The sequence below is a fragment of the Meleagris gallopavo genome, chromosome 5, assembly GCF_905368555.1.
Source record: "Meleagris gallopavo chromosome 5, MGAL_WU_HG_1.1, whole genome shotgun sequence".
Taxonomy (NCBI): Eukaryota; Metazoa; Chordata; class Aves; order Galliformes; family Phasianidae; genus Meleagris; species Meleagris gallopavo.
The window spans coordinates 5,032,661-5,055,071 of record NC_139408.1 but is presented as its reverse complement, the minus strand read 5'-3'; the positions used below and the strand labels follow the sequence as shown (position 1 = coordinate 5,055,071).

The 22,411-nt window shown below is 38.2% G+C and overlaps 1 protein-coding gene across 10 annotated transcripts in view; it reads right to left on the bottom strand.

The window, feature by feature from the left end:
* Window positions 1-22,411, bottom strand: part of LOC100539913 (leucine zipper protein 2-like) — a 251,299-nt gene that overhangs the window by 141,089 nt on the left and 87,799 nt on the right. For 3 of the 10 annotated variants that reach the window (XM_085223956.1, XM_085223952.1, XM_085223958.1), the window contains 2 exons: window positions 2,496-2,578; window positions 1,159-1,226 (listed from right to left, as the gene is read on the bottom strand). The exons of the other annotated variants lie outside the window; for them this stretch is intronic. The gene's annotated coding sequence lies outside the window, so the exon portion shown is untranslated. The remainder of the gene's footprint in view (window positions 1-1,158; window positions 1,227-2,495; window positions 2,579-22,411) is intronic. 10 annotated transcript variants of the gene reach the window in all.

Sequence of the window (22,411 nt, the reverse complement as noted above, 5' to 3'; positions counted from 1 at the left end):
TGCAAATATCAGAGTTGATGGCCATGCTACTGAAACTTGTATAAATAAAAAAGTACTTAAGCATTTTTGGTAAGTTAAGATAAGTTAATACCCCAATGTAAAGAGTCATTTGGTGTGGGGTGAATCACATAGCAGCTACTAGTGACAAGACTCTCACAAGAATTCCACATTACAATAAGTATTCACAGTTTCATGTGACATACCATGAGTAGTTTCAGACAAAGGTACAAATGGATATTTCAATAAAATGCAACATGATTACCAGCAGCATACAAAACACATGCATAAACTACACCTTTATTTTGTCATCCCGAAACTGTTATAGCTATTCATGATGGTCATAAATATGTTTTCCACTTAGTTCTATACTTGTTCTACTGTGTTGTTTCATAACACACAAATAGTTAGAGTGTTCTTATGGCCAAATAGAGGATATTATAATAGACTATGAACAGTCAAGAATGTACCACTGAGTTACAACAGGACACGTTGCACGATCTCATTTGCGCCAGTGATGTATACCAAATGCCTCTGCATCCCCTCCCCCAAAAGGAGTCTGCATAACTTCTCTGAAGAAAGGAGGAATGAAGTAAGGCTCTAACTGATAACTGATTTCCTCGGTGGAAGAATGAGAATTTCCTAATATTTCAAACTGTTTTCTGTTATACCCTATTAAAAATCTAGCTTTTGAGAAGCTTATATATAGATATTATATATTACTCAGATATAACTCAAATTTTATTAGATATGACATGCATTACAATTATACTATCAAGATTGTATCAAAATGTCATTAATACAGAAATAATGGGAACTCAGGGAAAATAACTACATTACTTCAACAGCGAGACTGTCACACTAATATTATGTTATAATTTCATAGTTAAAAATTCTTTAGATTCTACACTATAGTGGAACAATCTTCTTAAACATAAAGTCTGAAGCTGTTTTGTCAGACTACCACAACATTAAATTAATTTCATGTATTAGTTGTATATATATAAATTTAATGCACATACCATTAATAATCTAAAACTTAAACCAGTCCATAAAAACACATTGTAATGAACAGCATAAAGCATCAGTCAAGTATGACAGGGAAATTTCTGTTCTGCTTATCTGAAAAAATTCAGATATTAAGTCACTACATATGCCTACCTCACTGTGCAGGGAACCACAGTAGGAAAACAGCATCTGTACTTCTCTGTAGCCATCTGTGATCTTATCTACAGTGAAAAGTGAAACAGACAGTGAAAATTTCAGCTCCAAACTGAGATACTGAGCTTGTGAAAACTCTTATGACCTAAAAGGCTTCATAACACTCCAACTTCTAGTTTTCTTTACTAATCTAAAAGTTTCAAATTAAAGCCAGTCCATATATTGATTAGATATCTACTTCACAAATATTAGCAATATTAAAATGTGCTATTATAATTAAGTTGGACACTTTGTTAATCATAAAGTCACTATCTTTTAGTTTCAATCAACTTTGTTGACATAGCTTAAGAATCTTTCATAGAATTCTCCAACGCCACCAAAAAAGGAGAGGGAGAAAGAAGGCACTTTTCAAATATTTTGAAAACCTTTTCTATTAAATTTTTGTTTGTTTGTTTGTTTTAACTGCTCAAAAGCATTGATGCTGTGTTCAATTTTTTCCCAGTCCAGCAGTCGCTTGCCATTGTGCCAAGCCAGTTAACCCAAAAGGTCCCTGAGATTGGCCCCAAGTAGTACAAAAAGATCCAACACCCCAAGCGTACAAAAACTGAGCACATATGAGTTTAAATGGAGAGAAAATAATGCTCCAAAATTCTTTTTTTTTTTCCCCCCACATTTACTGCAGCACTTCTGAATTTCAATACAAAGTTACTGTAGCTCTAATTTGTTATCTTACAAGTTCTTCTCCACCTTTAAATGAAACAAACCAACAAACTAGGATTCCACGGTAGTGGAAGACTTCATGTTCTGTTGACTTTTTCTTGTCATTTTTACATATTGTGAAATGCACCATTTTATCATTTAGAATCTGATCAAGTCTACTTTCTATCATATTTCACTCTGGAAATCTAGTCAGTTATACTTTGATTCAATTAATCTATTTCAGCACGGTCCACAAGATAAAGCTGTAATCCTTAAACTCTTCATCTTTTTGGCTCACCTTGCAACTAAAAAAGGGAAGGGAAGAGGTTTCAACAGGCTTCCAATACTGCCCCCAGTTCTTTAGAATGAGTAGAATGTAAAGTTATGTTCATATTAAATACAAAAGCTGTTAAAAATGCTATGTAATTTTGAAGGCTGAATCCCTGCAGAGTAATCCAGGACCACAGCACTATCATCTCTACACGTGCTTTTTTCTTTCCCATCTCTACTCTCTAACCTAGTTTTCTAGCGAAAGGAAAATAGGCCCATATTAATCTGTGAAGCTATAGCAGAGTAAAAGAATGACACAAAGGACTGTGTAAGGGTACATAGCTAAAATAAAAGCTCTAAGCATTCACCTTATATCTGGATGATTGCTGCACTTCTTTCAAGCAAGATGAGTTCTTGCAGTGGCCCATACTTCTAGCATGTATTCTAGAAGCTGGAAGGTAAGAGAATGGATATGATTTTTTCCATTACAACCAGGCTGTTTCACAGGGATCTCATTAAAGCACAGCATGCAAGATGGCATACACATGTGAGCTTTCAAATCCCATTCTTTAATCCCAGTATTTTTAAAAAAAAAAAAAAAAAAGGTCATTTATTTGAACTCTGCATAAGGTAGACTGATGGCCTAAGCACGCTTGCATTTCATTAATAACATATAGAAAAAGCATTTTGCAGTGTAACTCACTAGGAAAACTTTGTCTACATTCTTGCCTAAGCTGAGAAAAATAACACATCAAACAACAATACCTACCATGATATAAAACACTATCATAGAATGGCTTCAGTTGGAAGGGACTCCAATGATCATCAAGTTCCAACTCCCTGCCACAGGCAGGGCCACCAACCTCCAGATCTGGTACTAGACCAGGCTGCCCAGCACCCCATCCAACCTATACTCTAATGGCACTTGAGTTGGGTGCCTAAGCCACTCTACCAGACAAGAAGACTGAGTATTTTCAGACAGTATTTCAAAGGTGACAACATATTGCTCACTCCACTGATGGTGAGAGCTTCCTGAAGCTCTGCTTAAAGACATGTTTCAGCTTCTGCACAGGTTAAGCATAAAATACCACTATGAATTCACAACCATCTGCTCCTATATTTTCACCTGAGTTTGTGTTAATACTCACTTTTCAGCACTGACTTCACTAAAAAGATCAACACCAACAAAAACCAAGCACTTTTCTGGCAGTTACAGCTCTATAAGGTTGTATTCTGACACTCTCAGGGGGCAGATCCCTCTGAATTCAAGGCAGCATGCTGTTTCATCTTTTGAAATAAGTAGCTGAGAGACTATCTATCTTAGCTATTTATTTATTTACATGTTTGTTTTTGTAGCCAACATACCCAGCAGAAGCAATCTGCCCTATTGCAGATTACTTAAATGGGAAAATTAAATTAAGGAAAGTAAGAAAAATGCTCACAGGTAAATTGCTTTTCTGTTGTTGCTCTCAAAAAAACAAAAACAAAAACAAACCCAAATTCTAATGGTCGACGAGCACATTGCCTACAAATAAAATCTGACAGATTTCTTCTTACATTTCAGGCTTGTATTTGGTCTGTGATGAAAGTATAATGGAAGTCTTTTTTGTTGTTTTTTTTTTTGTTGTGTTGTTTTTTTTTTCATTTTTGTTTTTAAAAGTAACAGAAAAAGTGAGCTGAGGCTTTTGGAGCATAAGGATCAGCTACCATGCTATTGGAGCCTTAGAATGAAACACCACAGTCCTTGTGTCCCTTTTCAAACTATCAGGCTTACACCTGACTAGACATCACTACTGACTTTTTTGCATGTGTATGACTCCCTGAAACATGAGCCTGTTGTCAAAATAAGGAAACTGAAGTATGCTGCTGTATATTAGTATTTATCTTTGTTCAATGTATAGCTAGGAAGTAATAGAAGGGTTTATTTACCTTTTCTAAAGCATAAAAGAAATATCAGCATGCAATTTGTAATGTAGAGACCATCCTGGATGGTGACTTTTACGCATAACAGAACACATTTCAACAATGACTAACTCATTCAATACATTATTAGAGCTTTTTTACTGAGATTTATTATTAATCTAGGACAAACCATGACTTTTTATATGGCTACTCTCTACAGTATATTAAATCATATCTTACATTAAAAAAAAAATTATAAAATAATCCTTGAGCTAATTCTTTTCATTAGATTGGGAGGTTGACGTGTCTAAATGTTAAGTTTTTAATCAATATTTTATAATGGAAAGTTTTTTTAAAGTGAATAACTTCAGAAAGTGGTACATATCTAAGAAATGCAAATTAATACCCTCGTGGTATTCTTTAATTTACTCATTCCCATAAGGAAGGCGACATCGTGTAATATTCCATATTAAGTAGTTAAATCCTCCGACAGCTTTCCTGTCCTTTCCTTGATCTTTATATTTTCATACTAATGAACTTTAGCATTTCACGGTGCAAGACTTTCTTATTGTAGTTTCTTAATTTCAGGTTGATTCTGACAGATTTTAACAGCAAGAACAGGTTTCGCAGGTCACAAACTCAGCATATAATTATCTTTAATTACAAGCTGGCAGAGCACTGTAGGCAGCAACAGGAAGCCCATCAAAATTGGATTTGATTGCAGACTACATGGTCGAGAACCACAATATGCAATATGCAGAATTTGAGGAAGTAAGCTTTCCATTTTGTGTTTGCTATCCTGTACCTTCCTTTACCAAAACCTTCCTAATAGAACTATAATGACCTTTATCCTCTTCCATACTTCTTTAACATCTCCCCATTGGCATCCTTTCAACTACACAGCCTGCTACACAATCTTCAACAGTGTTGAGCACAAGTGTGTTAAAACCATATTTCTGCTATTACAGATTTTCCTCACATTCAACACTAAGTTATTGTTTCTCCCCAACCTCATGCAAACCTTCAGAGCTACTGTTTCAGTAGACTTAACCGAGCCTGACTGCAGAAACACTTTGAGACAAGTAAAGATCGGATTACTTAGGTAAGCATGGTGGCTTCAACATGTCAAGTGATGCATATCTATCTATATTTGTACTAAAGGTAATTATATTACATCACCTTAAAAACATAGCAACTCAACTCCAATATTAATGCTGTTCTATGCTGTTCTTCCTTACTGAAGAACTTAATTCTACTCCATAAAGTTTGACATTTTATACTTTTTGAAGAAGAAGAAAATAATCGAGAAATATATGCTCATTTAAAAATGCAATAAACTGAGCTCCATTAGGTAGCACTTCAATCCCCTGAGCTATTAGGCTTCTTGCAACTCTGGAATCCACCTATGCTGATGAGTGATCTAGCCCTTAGCAAAGAAGATATTTACACAGAGTGCACAGATAAACATGGCTTAGAGCACAAGTTTAGGTTTTATGTCCTTGTACATAAGTGCTGTCTGAAGCCACTTGTCCATTTTGCTCAAGTTTCTAAAAATTCAGGTTTGATAACTGTTTTCCACCACAAGCACAATAGTGCTTTGCTGGATTTCAGGTGCTCAAGCTGCATTTTAGTAGAGCTCTTGACAGAAGCAGATGGGACTGAGGAAGAGAGCTTCAGATGCTGCGTACCTGCATGTTCTTCACTTAGAAAACCAGTGCTACTCTGCACCCATTAAAGCAGCAGCTGTAATTCCAAACAAGGCAATAGGCAGGATTATTCTAGATGGCAGACTAATGAACAACCATGAACATCTGTCTTGTAATGAGAGCATATCTTTTTTTTTTTCAAAGGAAAAATAATTATAAATATTTGGAGAAGCCCAGTGATCTGCAAATGTAAATATTCTGAAATTATATATTCAAAACCCTAGCATTTTTTGCCTTAACTTAGTGAGTTCTATATAGAAATGTGGATTGAATAAGTTAATTTAAAAGTAATACCGCTTGTATTTTTCATCCAGCTTTGCAATGTATTTTCCCAATCCAACCTGCAGGTTACTAATTACATATACAGTACGTGATTCACATAATTTTTGCTTTCCTTCCTTAGCCATTGTCCTTTCAGGGCATTCATGCTCCTCATCCATGTACCAGCTCTCTGTCTTGCTGCTCATAAAGCAGCAGGTGGTGAGGAACAAACACTGCTGTATAAGTTCTTTGGCAGAGCCATAGCAACTTGGTCAGCTGCACAAAAATATCACTGTAAACACGGCGTACTTGAAAATCATCTGAGTAAGCGACAGATGCTTTCAGTGTAACTGTACCCATCAGGTATAGAAAGGTGGTCTCCCCCACTCCCTAAATTTAGCTGGATTAGGCTGTACAAATACAAATTTCAGTATAATTGCCTGTCAGTTCTTCTTTTCCTCTCGTCTTCTGTATATTCTGTCCCCCCAGCCCTAAAAAGCAGACAAGTAATTCCCAGGGAGATTTTTACATGCAAGTACAAATTTCTGTGATAATCTTAGAACAAGCACAGAAGGCACTTGTAAATTGGTAAAAACACAGAAAGTAACCATTAGTGAGGTCTGCATGCATATACATATTCATACAAATCTAAGATTTTAGTAAAGATTTTGTAACTATAATTTTAGCTAAAGTTACTTTAATTAGTCTTATTAATGTCAGGATCTCTAGGGTTTTTGCTTTGATCACAATTGTAAAAAATGATTGCTGCACTTCTTAACCCATTAACTACTGAAGAAAAACAGGAGGCACCCCTAGGTGCCCAGGTCTACTGATATTAATAGACAACTTGTGCTCAAATCCCAGTGAGAAATAGGAGAAGGAAAAAGTTATCAATGGAAAATTCATTTTTCACCTTTGCTTTTCAAATGTTTCACCTTCCTCTCAAAACACCCTCTGCTACCTAGTCATAAAGTTAAGCATAGGGAACATCAGACTGTTTGCTCATACTACATCAACAACTTACTGTGTTCTTCATTAGGATTTTCTCTTAGAATCAAAAGGTCCTACGAGTGCAAACCTCACACTCATTTCTCTGAAACCCAATGGTGAAAAGCAATTGTGAGCCAGAATCACCTCAATATTGTCATTGACCATTCTACGTTCCAAAAAATAATGCAGTGATCCAATATACACTCTCTAGAGGAAATGAGTAAAATGTCAAAGAACCTTTGAAGCAGGTTTTTCAGACTAATGAAAATGAATTTTCTTCCTAGATTCCTGTATGGAAGAGTCAGGTAGACTACACAAAGTTAGAAAGCAATTGCAGACTTCCTTGCTAGTTATTGATCTATTTCATACTACATTTTTTTTCCTAAAGGACCTTGGATTCTGACAGTCAGTATATTTCTTTCATGGCTACATGAATCACTGTGGGTTTTCTGTCATGCTTCACTTTCAGTATATTATCCTTTCTGTATTTTTTATTTCATCTTCATTAGTTTTCAAGTCCTCTGATACTGAGGGACGTATTTTTCTTTTTGTACTTCATCAGTCTCAAACATCTTGGGTAAAAAAACCTCATCATTTCCTAATTATTTGGGTAAAGAAGTCTACAAACAACCTGGTGTTGTGAAGTTAATACATCAAATCATTAGCCAATAATTACAGCTACAACAGAGATAACAAACTGTGGTCACTGACAATTGGAGTATTTCCTGCTGCAACTATCCTTTAATTCCAAAATGTACTGATCTATTATAAGTCTATAAAACTATTTTTATAGCTTGTATTTTGCTTTCAAGTGTTGCAGACATGCCTATTAACTCTAGGAAAGTGGAATTATTTTTTGGATTTTTTTAGTGATATCTCCAAAATTATTCTTAATGTGCCCATATATCTATCTGAACATAGATGGAAATTCATAGATATAAGTATGTCATGCATGACTGCATGAAAAGGTGGCAGAACAGCTATTCCTCTTTGTTTGTGGTTTGTTAAGAAAAAGACAGAAGTTAATACATATCAGTTATCATGGTAATCAAGTCCACCATCTTATCATAGAATCATAGAATGGCCTGGGCTGAAAAGGACCACAATGATCATCTAGTTTCAACTCCCCTGCTGTGTGCAGCATCGCCAACCACCAGACCAGGCAGCTCAGAGCCACATACAGCCTGGCCTTGAATGCCTCCAGGGATGGGGCATCCACAGCCTGCTCCAGTGTGTCACCACTCTCCAAGTGAAAAAGCTTCCTCCTAAAATTCTCATCTTAGTTTAAAGCCCTTCCTCCCTGTCCTCTCACTGTCTCCCCTCATCAACAGCCATTCCCCTTCCTGTTTATATGCTCCCTTCAAGTACTGGGAGGCTGCAATGAGGTCTCCCCACATCCTTCTCTTTTGCAAGCCAAACAAGCCCAGTTCCCTCAACCTTTCCTCATAGGAGAAGTGCTCCAGCCCTCTGATCATCTTAGTGCCTCCTCTGGACCCGCTCCAAGAGCTCCACGTCCTTTCTGTACTGGGGGCCCCAGGCCTGGACACAGCACTGCAGATGGGGCCTCACAAGAGCTGAGTAGAGGGGGACGATCACCTCCCTCTCCCTGCTGGCCACCCCTTTTATAATGCAGCCCAGAAGACAGCTGGCCTTCCGGGCTGCAAGTGCACACTGCTGGCTCATGCCCAGCTTCTCGTCCACCAGGACCCCCAAGTCCTTCTCCGCTGGGCTGCTCTCAAGGAGATCTTCCCCCAGTTTGTGTGAATACCTGGGATTGCCCGATCCAAGCGCAGCACCCTGCACGTGGCTTTGTCGAACCATATCAGGTTCTCACGGCCCCACTTCTCCAGCCTGTCCAGGTCCCTCTGGATGGTTTCCCTTCCTTCCAACGTATCAACCACAACACTCAGCTTGGTGTCATCTGCAGGCCTGCTGAAGGTGCACTCGATGCCAGTGTCTGTGTCATTGATGGAGATGTTGAAGAGCACCAGTCCCAAGACCAATCCCTGAGGGACACCGCTTGTGACCGGCCCCCACCCTTATACAGAACCATTGATCACAACCACTCGCTAAATGTTATAGCCTAAGGTCAGAACTGCCCTGATTTCCAGTGAGCGTAACACTCATGGTATTCTCCAGAAAAATCACAGGAACAACTGAGGATATTGGAGTTAACTCATCTTGAGACAATTGCCATTGACCTAAAAACATTCAGCGACATAACATCTGGAATTAGTAGAGCATTCACTGTGACAAATTTGCTATTGTTTTTCTCATGAAGAGAGAGTAGAAAACAAACAATACATTGTCTGCAGCTGAAGGAAAAGGGACCTACTTTTTAAGCAGGTAGATAGTGATAGAACAAGGGAGAATGAATCTGAAGTGAAAGAGAGGTGGTTTAGATTAGATGTTAGGAAGAAAGTCTTCGCTCAGAGGATGGTGAGGCACTCAAACAGGCTGTAAAGAGAAAGTGCAGATGCCCCATCCCTGGAGGCATTCAGGGCCAGGCTGGTTGGTTCTTGGGCAGCCTGACCTAGTGTATGGCAACCCTGCCCACAGGCAGAAACTAGATGATGTTTGAGGTTCCCTCCAACCTAAGCCATTCTGTAATTCAATTAAAGCTTCTCTATAGTATATTGTTGAGAAGACAGACAAGAACATTTAGCCTTTTATCACACTAGAGGCACTCCCCTTAAAACTATGAGATTTTCTAGCATTTGTGACAAGTTTGAATTTTAGGTCATAACACAAGCGTACCAAATCACATGTTCCACCATCTGAAGACATCACCTTCTCCCAGATTCAATACCAAATCCATTCACACTCACACAAAGAGCAGCCCATGCATGTAAGCCAAGGTTCCCAAACCTGTCTTAATGTAGCACGTACCGTTCTTAGCAAGACATCCCTCTATGCCAGATCTCTCATTTTGCATCTAACTGCAAATGTAGCAGAAAAGTTGAATGGGTCAGTAGGTATAACTATACATCTCATCCATCCCAATACAGGTAAATGCTGTGTGTGTACATGGGCTGAAGGCTTTAAAATAGTGTCCAAAAAAATTCTATTCCTTCTGAATAATGCTTCACTTCAGAAAGAAACCAATTTTCACTTAAATGCCAATAGGATTTTCCTTGTGAAATGATATTTTAATGGGTTCTAATTGGTTTTATTTAACAGTGTATTTCACTACTGATTAATCTTAACACTGTGCTGTTGCACAGACACGATAAGCAGCTTCTTCTCCAAAAGCAGTTTGTTCAAAAGTAGTGATGAATTTTTCTAATGCAGTCAGAGCAATTAGGTAGCAGCTCTCAGCTTCTCCAACAATTGCATCCGTCTACTGCAAACAGCCAACCCAAGAACTCAGTAAGTCCCCAGATACAACTGTAAACTTTAAGCTGCTTCCCAGTATTCAAGAAGGAAGATCAATTATGCTTCCTGAAAGTGAATACACTGTGCTGGCTCAGTTATGTATCATTACACATCACAGAAACATTTCTTTGCCACAAGCAAGCAACTCCTCTTTCTACATCCGCACATCCTTCTTCAGTGCAGCAATCATAGTCAGAAAGCAAACATCGTTGGGCTGTGAGAGCACTCAGTTCAAACTCATACTTCCTTAAGAGGATTTTATTTCAGTATTTTATTTTCAATTTATCAGTCAGGATCACATGGAAGCGGTGCCTACAAGAATGCTTTGAAGCTCTGCTCAAGCACTGGCCAACCATGGAAGATGTGCTTTTGGATACAGCAGTGCTGGATCAAATCGCTCATGACCACAAACATCAACTCTATTTGATTTCACAGAATAACGCCATCACAGAATCATTAAAGTTGGAAAAGACCACCAAGATCATCCAGTCCAAGCATCCACCACTGTGCCCAGTTAACCACAGCCTTAGTGCCACATCTATGCAGCTCTGGAACACCTCCAAGGGCAGTAATTCCAACACCTCCCTGGGCAGCCTGTGCCAATGTCTCACACTCATTCGGAGAAGAAAATTTTCTAATATCCAACCTGACCCTCCCCTAGTACAACTTGAGGCCATTCTTCTTTACAACAGTGTGAACCATATGTGACAACTTACATGTTAACTTCCTATTCAAATCTCATAAGCCTTATACAAATTCAGATCTGCTAACTGCAATCTAAGGTGCAATGGTCACTTTTTTTTTTTTTTTTACTATAGCTTAACAGGAAAAAATAAAAATAAGCTAGTTTCAATGTGCTATCTCAGAGTCCACTTAATTCTTTCCTTTCCCTAAAGAAGTAATCATGTTTTTCTTCACTCACGGCACTTTGAATACTTTATTTCCTGTAAATAAGTGGCAGATATTGAATGAAAGTCGCTGCTGACTCAATAATTCACACATAAAACAAGGTTGAGCTTGCCTTGAGAGAACAAGCAGCGATGGCAGAAGTCACTTCATGTTTTCTATTTTTTTTTTTTTTAAACAAGTTTGATGCAAAAGAAAGTGTTGCTTTTTGTTGTAGTTGAGTGGTATGGTTTTCTTTCTTTTTTTGAGATGGGGGCATTTTTTATTTTTTATTTTTTTGGCTCCTAATGACATACTGTATCCAACTAAATTCTAGAAATGAAGTTATATAAAAAGAATGCACACCATAGTATCATGAGTCATCACTGGGACGCCTAGGGAATTCAAAACTCAAGAATTCAACTGCTGGATGAAGGCATATAAAGAACGCTAGTGCAGAATGGAAACGCTCAGGCAATGTGACAGTCAGGTGCATCATCACATGGAGTGCAGATGAGTCACCAGTTTGCCACAACATCAGTGGCAAACTTGCTCAGAGCAGGCATCAGGCTGCATTCAGATGACTGCAATATCTCTCTGTGGTTGCTATCTGTGTGCAGAATCAAGTCCTTTAAAGAGTTCAGCCACCCTCCAGAGACTCAGGGCATGAGATTCCTGAAGACAGAGCAGCTGACAGTTTCCTTGCTGTGCATCTTTGAGCAAACGCTCCTCTTTACCACTATTTCTTTCACAGCTCATCTCTCTGCGGACCATTGAGATCTACCTATTTAGAAGCCTGTAATTTTGCCACTTCAGTCAATCTCTATTTTTATCATACTTACAAGAAATATTCTTTGAGTGTACTTCAGCACAGCTGGCTTGGAAATGCATTTCCCACCCTGGATAAGAGACCATCAGTTTTCAAGTCTTCCTTTGACTATTTCAATCCATAACAAAATAAGATATCAATTTCTCATTACATTTTTTTTTTTCAAATATTAATTCTAACATTTTCATATGCAGTTTTATCAAAGAAGCTCAGCAAAAGAGAATCAGCTCCCACAGTGTTTTTCAGCTCATCTGTCGGTCTACAATCGACTGATATTATGTAAATCTGACCAAATTTGTTTTCATAGCTCATTCTAGTGATAGGGCTAGAGGGAATGGCCTCAAGCTGCATCAGGGGAGATTCAGGTTGGACACTGGGAAATAGAACTTTTCTGGAAGAGTGGTTGGGCACTGGAATCACTGCGTCTGACCCCAGCCCACCTTTCACCATGCCCACTGACCATGTCCCTCAGTGCTACATCTCCAAGGTTCTGGAACAGCCCTGAGGACAGTGTCTCCTCCACCTCCCTGGGCAGCCTGTGCTACTGCATCACCACTCTTTCTGAGAAGATGTAGTTCTTAATATCAAGCACAAACCTCCTGTGGTGCAACTTAAGGCCACCTCTCATCCTGATAGCTACATGGAAGAATACACTGACAGCAATAATGGAAAGCTATTACAAATAGTAATGGAAAGCTATTACAAATAGTAAGTCTGCTTTGGTTCTTTCATCATGTCAGCATGGTTATTTAGTGTTGGAGAAACAATAAAAGCTTTTTTTTTTTTTTGCTTTTTTTTTTTTTTTTTAAAGAAATCTAAGGATATTTAAACTGCTCAGAGCATCCCTTGACCTAAGCAGCTTTTGGGCATTTGCTGCTAATGACAACATCAGTAACACAAAGCATTAATGAAATAAAGATGCATCACGAAATTCTGTGTCTCTATTCAGAAGCTTAAAAGGTACTTTATTTTGCTGATGTAGCATTTATATTCAATTGATCTCAATTTCTAAATAAATTAAGATTTTTCAGCTTCTGTAACTTTAATGATGTAGAAAAATGAAGTCCAAAGACAGCTGTGACAGTCCATGATGCATTTTATAAAGTGGTGGTGGTAATAATCCTAGCCTCATCCTATTTGCAGTAGTATGTATTTTAAGTCAATATAGTGTTTAAGAGAATTCATGGTCTGCTTACCAAATCAAGCCTGCAGTATCTACTGCGGTTCTGATCAGGCAGATGTCAGTATGACTATCATTGCCATGCCATCCAAATGCCTTTATCTTGTAGTTATTTTAAATGCACTGGTAACTAAAAGTGAGAGTGACGGGGGTTTTTATCTATTTCCTTACAGCTGTTCTCAGAACCACGTATGAGGAGATCAGAAGGAAATCAGACCATCTATGGCTAACTATGATTTTTTTTTTAAGCATGCAACCCTGACTTTTTTTTCCTACAGCAACTAAATTTTTGTTTTGGCACATATTCCTCTTGTCTTTCAAGAAATGTAAAGCTAAATCTTAACATTGAATCTAATTAAGAAAACCTGGTTTTGCTTCACTGCTAACTGCATATGAATCAGGATTTCTGTAGACCAGTATACATAATGAAACTCTCCACTCAGTAGCCTTTGCAATCTCTACGTAGCTAGATCAGAGCCTAATTTATGCAGCTATTGATGCAGACTTGGAGCTAGCTTATGGTGTTGACAACTTCTAAACCAAGAAACCAAACAGCTTTTTAGCAACATCACAACAGAATAACCCAGCACGTTCAAACTTCTAATGGACTCCACTCTCAGCTTTCCCTATGACACACGCATGAAGCAGGCAATGTGATTTTTTTTTCCCCTTACACTAAGAGCCCTACTATGCATTTCACGCAACCTTAAGAACCCACAAGCCTAGGCATTGCTGTCAAAGGTGCACAGAATGTGGCAATCCATTGCCAATGAGGGTTTTGGGATTTATTAAAGAGCCATTGAGATCAGTTTTATTCCACTTTACTGTTTAACACTCACTCATATTCTCCATATTTCTCCTCCTGCAGCATTACATTCCTCATTTCACTTCTGCAGGACCAGCAAAGTCAGGTAGAAAGACACACTGGCTCACACCATGCATCACTTCACAGTTACTGGGATTTCACCAGCAGAAGTCCCTAAGCATCCCCATCATTAAGCCCCACCACGTGTTCTAGGTGCTTTTCCTCCAGTCACTGTCTTCATTTTTCTGGGTCCCCAGACATCCAACAGCTGAGGTTCAGAAGCACAGCACACAACCAGCCTCTGACTACTGTCTCGGTCTCATTTCTCCATCATGAGACCACATCAAAAATCTGTTTTAGTTCAGGTGTTATCAAAGTTGACAATCAATCCATAACTAGTTGTAGTTGACTAGAGCTTGGTATGTCAAAAGCTCAATTTTGGACATTCACCCACAAAGACACAATTATCCATAGGCCGCTGAAGCTCACAGGCTATTCCACTTTGTGCCCTCTACAAACCAATGTATGGTGAGAGAGGCTGCAAGGTACAGCTAATTCATATTACTGAATGCAAAGGCTAGGATTGCTGGAAAATGCAATCCACACACAATCCACAAAGAGATTTCTTAAACAGCCTTTCAAAGAAACCATTCAAGTGCAGTTTCAGGGAAAATCTTATTTAAGTTTTAAGACTTGTTAAGACTTTTCACAGTACCTAATTCATCTCTAACATTCTAAACTTTGTTTTTTGTTTACTGAGTACTATGAGTATCTCTGAGACAACTCTTTAGTTTTGAAGACTACAGCAGTTAGCAGAGCCATTTAACAGGCAGCCTAAGCTTGAGGGATTCATGTTCAACATTAAGCCCTTCAAAACACTCTTGCATCTTTGCTTATTTAGTAAGATAAATTTGATCTGATACACATGTTGAGGACTGAGTGCAGACAGGGAAAATAAACTTCCTGTTCTTAAGCTTCTATGCTTTGGGCAATAATTAGAACTCAAAGAAATATAGATGTTGGAGCCATTAATTTAATTATCGTGTATTAACATTAACAGTAGAAAGCTGCTGCCATTAATTTTTACTTGTATATCTGCCATATTAACAATGGAATACTGGAATAATTTCTTAGTGTACTGGTCTTTTTTAATTACTTCACTAACAACCTCCAGAATCAAAATATAAACTGGATGATCAATCCATTGCCAGCATTCATTGAATATATTCAAACTGTTCAGAGACAGCCAAATTGCAGAAGAGCAAGTGAAAAAGATTTTTTTCTGGCCTTAGGAGAGAAGCTGCTGGTCCTTAAACCCAACTAACGATCTGACTTTCATTGGCAAAGTACTGCATCAGAGGAAAATTAAAGTAAAATGTAGTCAGGTTTCTCAATAAGACCTAATACTTGAGGATAATGGATCTGTTACAGCGTAAAGTGATGGTGGTGAGCATCCATCATGATTACTTAGCATAGTGGTAGGATCGCTGAGGAGAATCTTCAGTTCTTAAGTTCCTGGAGTCTTTGCCATCTCATTCAGTCCTTTCTCAAGTAGTCAGAATGATCTACAGTATCAGGGACCACGGGGTTAAGAGGAAATTAATTCAATGACCCATTCAAACATTTATTTATCTATTATTTCATAAGATTCTGGAGGTTGTTAGTGAAGTAATTTAAAAAAAAAACATTAAAAAAAAATAAGGTTTTTTAGTATGTCTTTTTAAAAAGAAACTCCAGAGAGATGTACCATTCTTCATCTATAGTATTTCTGCCTTTCCAAATTAACATGACAGTTTCCTTTCACTCTTAGTTGTAATGATCAAAAGTCAAACTAGACAGAGAGGAAAGGAGCAATTCAGTTCATTATCATGTCGTTTTCAAGCATGTCTTGGAGAGACCCAGAAAACTGAAGCCAGACTGTACAGACTTCCTGATACTTACCCTGGTCACCAAGGGCTGCCATCAGCAACACATAATTAGTGTTATTATTGTGATAATGATTCAACATCTAGGGAAGCTGCAAAAGGGCTCCTGCTCAGCCCTGAAGAACTGATGGAACAACAAGGTAAGGAAACATCAATTAAATACTTCTCATTTTGATAACCCCCAAAAAACATTATAGGCAAGACATCAAATTCTGATAAACATGCCTGGACTATTTGCATGGGGCTTTGAGCAACCTGGTCTAATGAGAGGTGTCCCTGCCTATAGCAGGGGGTTAGAACTAGATGATCTTAGAGATCCTTTCCAACCCAAACCATTCTATGATTCTATCATTCTGTTTCTCTCATGATTCTTTTGATGCAGGTAAGCATACTGTACCTGCTGTTTTGTATTTTCCATAGTCTAGAATGAGGTAGACATACCTAAGCAAAAAAAAGAAATAGAGTGGAAAAAAAAGTCTTTTTTTAAATATTGGATATGTTTCTCAAAGCAGGAAACCAATGAACTAAATAAAAAATACAGACTGTACAAGCAGTTTGAACACCGGTAAGGTATGAAAGGTATTCCATTTCCTAATTTTTCAGACCACAAAGACACATCACTGACCACTCAGTGAAGCCTGAGAATGGCTATGGAAATGGAAGTGTTTTTTTTTTTAATCAGGAGCTGAACAGGGTTACATCTCTCTGGTGGGATTCAAACAGCACGTTGATGTTGATGCTGTCCATCCTCCCCAACCCCCCTAACCCCACATTTCAGCACTAACCTTCTCTCCAGATTATTGGAAGCTTATTAAAGCATATTTGGAAGCAGTGATGCATTTCTCCATTTATTGGATATTGCTACTCCAGATTGAAGCCAGTTTCACAGGGCTTTTTTAAATATTATTTTTAATGGAGAACTTTAGGTTAATTGGGACTGCCTCCTGGCTCACTCCCCTGTCTCCTCATTGTTCTTGAACTGTTAAAGTTTTTCCACAGTATACATTCTGTACCTCAATGCAATTGCTTGAAGAAAAGCTGAAATGAGAGCAGTTCCCTGCTCTTCTTCTAACCGTGTTTGGTACAGCAAATACTGTACTGTTTTTGCAGCATTAATGGTAGAAAGGTGGCGGGTAACACCTCAAAAATATCTTGTCTATCTTCCAGCCCCAAATAGAGATAAAACCAAAGAGATAAGTCATTAAAAGACAATTAACTTCCTCAGTCTAATGAAGAGCAAGGCAATGAATGCTTTGCTCTCAGTTCCAACTGACGATTGCAAAAGCCCTTCTAGGACATGACTCACATACATCAAACTCCACACCATGTTTAACTGATCTTTTGTATAAGCCATGTGAAATAGAAGAGCTATGTGGAACAAAGTGTCCCAAAAGTATAACATCCTGAACAGTCTGCCATCCTTTCAATAGTTATTTGAACATGATTAGCATCCTTTTCATCCTATTTTTGTTTTTAAAATATCACAATCTGTCTGTGTACTGATAGGAGAGCCTGTTCATTTAGATAATTAGGACAGTCTCAAAGGGAAGAAATCTAATGAATAACTCAAAATCAGTGTTCATTAATCAAACGGTGCCTCCTAAGCATACTGGTATTGGTTATCACGTGGGATAGTCTGCCAAGAAAATCCTGCAAAGATGGTGGAAAGCAACATACAACAACCCTTAGGTATCATTATGATGTTATGAGGGATGCACACCACTTTATTTCTCTCTTGTACAATTCTTACATTGCTTCCTTTAAAACAACAGTGGAACAGATTGAAGCATACTATGTACAACTAGGAAGCCACCCAACCAGCTGTGTATTCACATTCTTTCAGTATAAGTAGCATGATTAGTACAAATCGTAGTTGAAGAAAGCTGCCCACTTCAACTGATGTTCTCAGAGTTGCTTAGGGTAGTGGAAAACCTATTTAAAAAAAAAAAATCACATGCCTAATTCCAACGTAGATGCATCTCTCTAAGCAGATCTAGTTGAAAAGAAATATCAACTGTAAAATTTTAGTGAAAATTAGGCCATCCAAATTCAGCACTATTGCTGAGGATTTCAGTTATTTGACACATTATTCAGTGCCCATCAGAATTGTTATATCCATATTTAGACTTATTATATAGGTACTGATGATGCATTTTTTGCTGCAGTTGTGTTGAGAAGATGAGCACACACTAATCTCAGTTCAATTCCCAGCAGGCATACTTCTTTTACATCCTTATACAGAACTGAAAACCACTGTCAGAAGGACGCTGCATTGCTCAAATTTTGCTCAATAATATTCTTCTTCAATTCTGCTCACAGCGAATTCACATCAACCTAGTAATACCCTTCTGAACAAGTTTTCTGCTGTCCTCACTCAATGCTATTGGCACACAACATGCCACCCAGGGAACTAAGACGAGCAATGCTGAAGAAAAAGGGGATAGAGGCGAAGGACCACTTATTATATTAATAAAATAACCCTGTTCATTAATCAAAGCTTGTTCATTAAGCAGATTCAAAAGGAGCTGGCACACAGAGCAAATTCCAGCACCATGCAATACTTAGTAGAATCCTGCCAAATCGTTAATCAGTATCTCAATTTTCTTTTCTGGCACCATTAAGCAAAAGTAGTTATCACTAGCTTTAAGAGACTTATTGGATATGCCGTCCCAAGCTGGGATTTCTCCTAAATATTCCCTCTCTGCTCTTCTGCTTACTGTCATTAAAATGACAATTCCAGAGATAAATGGACTTGCTTTGAAGTTCCTTACTACATAAGTAGTATCATCACTGATGAATTCAAATATAGGATTAACCTTAAAGAATGTTTCCGTAATTACACAGTAATATGTTTAACACTTCTGTGATGCCTTCACTGAAAAAAAATATTATTTAGATTCTAACAAAAGTGAAGGAAATTATCGACTGATATTCTCAACACCTGAATCTGAAAAAAAAAATTATTGCAATGCATCAGGGGTAAATAATTAAGTCTCACAAAAGTGCTGTAAGGATTAAACAGGTAGAGGGATTATTCTATTCATTACTGCATGCGGCAGCCTGTGAAAAAATCTGGCAACACATTAGCAATATCATATGCTGACGCTGCCCAACACCATCACAGCTTAACATGAAAAGTTAAGAGCCTGCAAGTGGATAAGCAGTTTTTCTAAGGAAGAGAAGTTGGTATTATGGTAGGATGTACTTAGTCTGGTGTTGAAGACACATCTTCCTTCTTACAGGTCAACTCCCTCAAGTCCCTTATATTCTAATTTCAAGTGAGATGTGAGCCATCCTCTCAGGTTTTTATTTCAGTTGACCCATATATTAAACTTTTTTTTGAGTTAATTAGCACCCAATAACTTCCTTAGGGACGTGAGTGAGGCAACAACTTTTGCACTGGAACAAAACAGTGTATTCCTTCTCCAAGCATGGTTTGCTCTTCAGTCCAGCTGCTTGGAATGAAAACCAGCAGTGCTCTGGTAACACAGGCACACAGCAGAGCTCCAACCTTGTCAGGTCAGAGAATGAACTGAGTGGGTGACCGACATGAGTACACAGTGTGGGCAGCAGCTTCCCAATCAGTGCTGTCAAAACTAAATTGAAGCTCTGAGCTCAGAAACTGGAGATGGACTAAATCTTTCCTTGCTGAAAATAATATATTTGATTGATGCTATTTTGGATAAGAGCTACTAAGCAGCTGTGATGAGAAAGTTGAAATGTTAAATAATACGGTCTTTCAGCTGCTCTTGGGGGAAGAAACACTGGAACACTCCCCCCCCCCCCACACCCCTTCCCAGTGGCCAGAAGGAAATTCAAGCCATTTTCTAGCTGTACACAAAGCTGCATTTATTTAAGTGACTGAAATAGCATTCACAGACTTCCCAGCAACTCTCCTTCATAGCACATGCAAATATGCATCTCTCTGATTTTGCAGAGAGCAGCCTGCATTTTACTTATCAATTCTTCACTGATTAAAAGTAGCTCTCCATATGTTCCAGTTAACAGAACCGATAAGGGGCAGGGGAAGAGAACAGGCCAAAAAGGACAGAAAGAAAACAAAGAGAGATGAGAAAATCCAAACAAGAAAAGAAAAATAGGGAGGGAAGACAATTTGCCAAACACGGAAGTGCCACGAAAGGAAAAACTGCTTCCTAATCCTCCTCTGCTGCCACTATTTAGTAATTATTAAATACAACCTGTGTGAAACAAGAAATCCATTAGAAAAAAATCAGTTTTAAAAGCAAGGACAAACTCTGTTCCTCTTATTCCAAGGAGGAGATCTATTACTGTGAGAGTCATCCTATATCAATGGACACAGAGGATACACTGTAAACTCCTACAGTCTCGCTTCAGTTAATATAGTCATTGAAAACAGCCAAACCCAGAGGGTAATACAATTTCTCACGTACATGATTCATTTCCTGTGGCATCCCTAGCCTTGCACCAGCCCTGTCAACTCCAGATGACTGGCAGGAACATAGTTCTTTACATTGCAAGGGTCAAAAGTTTAAGCTTCAACTTTAAAAATAAGCTGTTGAGCATCAGCAAGACAGAGTACCAAGTTCCCATCACCCTGCCATCAAGTTCAGTTTCCCAGCATAAGGTCACATTTCATTCACTGAAGAGAGAAGTTTGTATTACCTAAGAAAGTAATAGGCAATGAGAACCAACATTCTCAGGGTGTTTGAGCTAAGATTTCTCATACTACTGCTATTAAAATCCTGGGTTTAGCCCGCATGCATACAATTTTTTCCACTTTTATATATGTACATTATGCATATATAGACATACATATGTATAAAAGCATAAATATGCATATAAAGATAAAGATAAAAAAATCTAACAAGGATAATATGTAGCATACCATTTGATCAGTTTTCTGATAGTACTGATGTACATGATACAAGATTATTTAATGAGAAAATAAATCATCTTTTGAATGAGAACAGGAGAAGGTAAATGGAAGACAGAAGTTCCCTTAGCAGTGCCAGGCACAGCTCTGATGTATCTACATCAAACTTGCAACCTTCAGCCATGCAATCTAGCTAGCTCTCTGGATAAGACGCTAATTTTTAGAGCACCTATTTTGGCACAACACCTATTTTATCCACTACTGCTCTGCACTCTGGGAAAATTTATGACTGGTTCTGGCATCTCACCCTGGTTCTCCTTTGCAAGCACTGCTACAGAATTCATTTAATTTCTTAGCACTCTGCTTTCTTTGGTCAATAAATTACTGCTGCTATCAAAGAAGCCTAGCCTTCTTCTCCATTGACCTTTTCTTGCTTATAAATTTCTTATTATTTACCATAACCTTTTCTGCAACTTTCCTTTTGTCTTTCAGCTCTGCTTTCTGTATTTTTCTTCTCCTTTTGAGCCTGCAATATTTTTGGTCTCCTCTAGTTGCCCACTTATACTAGCCATTTGGCTCAGTGTTTTTATTTTGTTTTTTAATATGCCTGTTTGCATTCATAAGTGCACATCTCTATATGCTATATATATAGTACTTCCAAGCACCAGCTAAGCAAAGTGCTTAAGTCACATTCATTTCTGATTTCTCCTTAAGTAATGCATTTTATAGGCTGCTCAGTCTTATTTATAATTTCCCTGAATGGATTCCTCATTTCTCAGGGGGAATACCATAAGAAATAAATGGCTTTCTTTCAGGGAAAAAAAAATAAAAATATATATTGCTTCCAATCATTCTCTGTTCTACAGAACATCCTAATTCAAATCTCCTCCTCCCGGTTGGTACCCACTGTCAGCATTTCATTAAAGCCCACCCTAGCAAAAACCTTCCAGCTTGATATGCAGGATGTACATGAGGGAGCCCAAAACTTCACAAAAGCTCACAGTAAAGCTGCTGAGTAAAAATCTAAGCAGCTATCCCTGCCCACAAAGAGTTTCTACAGAAGGAAACTCAACTGTACTAGGGGCCTCTTGGTTCATATGCCTCCCCCTAAATTAGAGCTTCTGAGAAAAGCCAGCTTTGTGCTCCACAACCATTCTTCCATTCCTACCAGTGAGCTGAGGACAGCATTGCCAGTCTAAAAACTCTCACACAGGGAAGGTGAAGTTGAGAGTCAAAACTAAAATGCAACTTACTATCTCTAGATCGGTGTGGATCTGACAGTATGTGTGCTGAGGAATGCAAGAGTTGGGAAAAGAATGAGTACTGAGGAAAGCCATAAAATAGAGACACTTTCCCAGTACAAATAAGGTGATCTGTAAAATATAAGCATGGTCAGAACAGACCCTTTATTGATGTAGAAGCATAGTTGCTATAATAAAAACTTGCACCAATTTCATTGCTTCCTGAGTAGATCCCACATCATTATTCTTTCTATGCACTGTTTGAATGGAGAGTCAATATGAAGGTAGCCAACATAATTAGCTCATTGCACATCAGGGAAACCTTCCTTA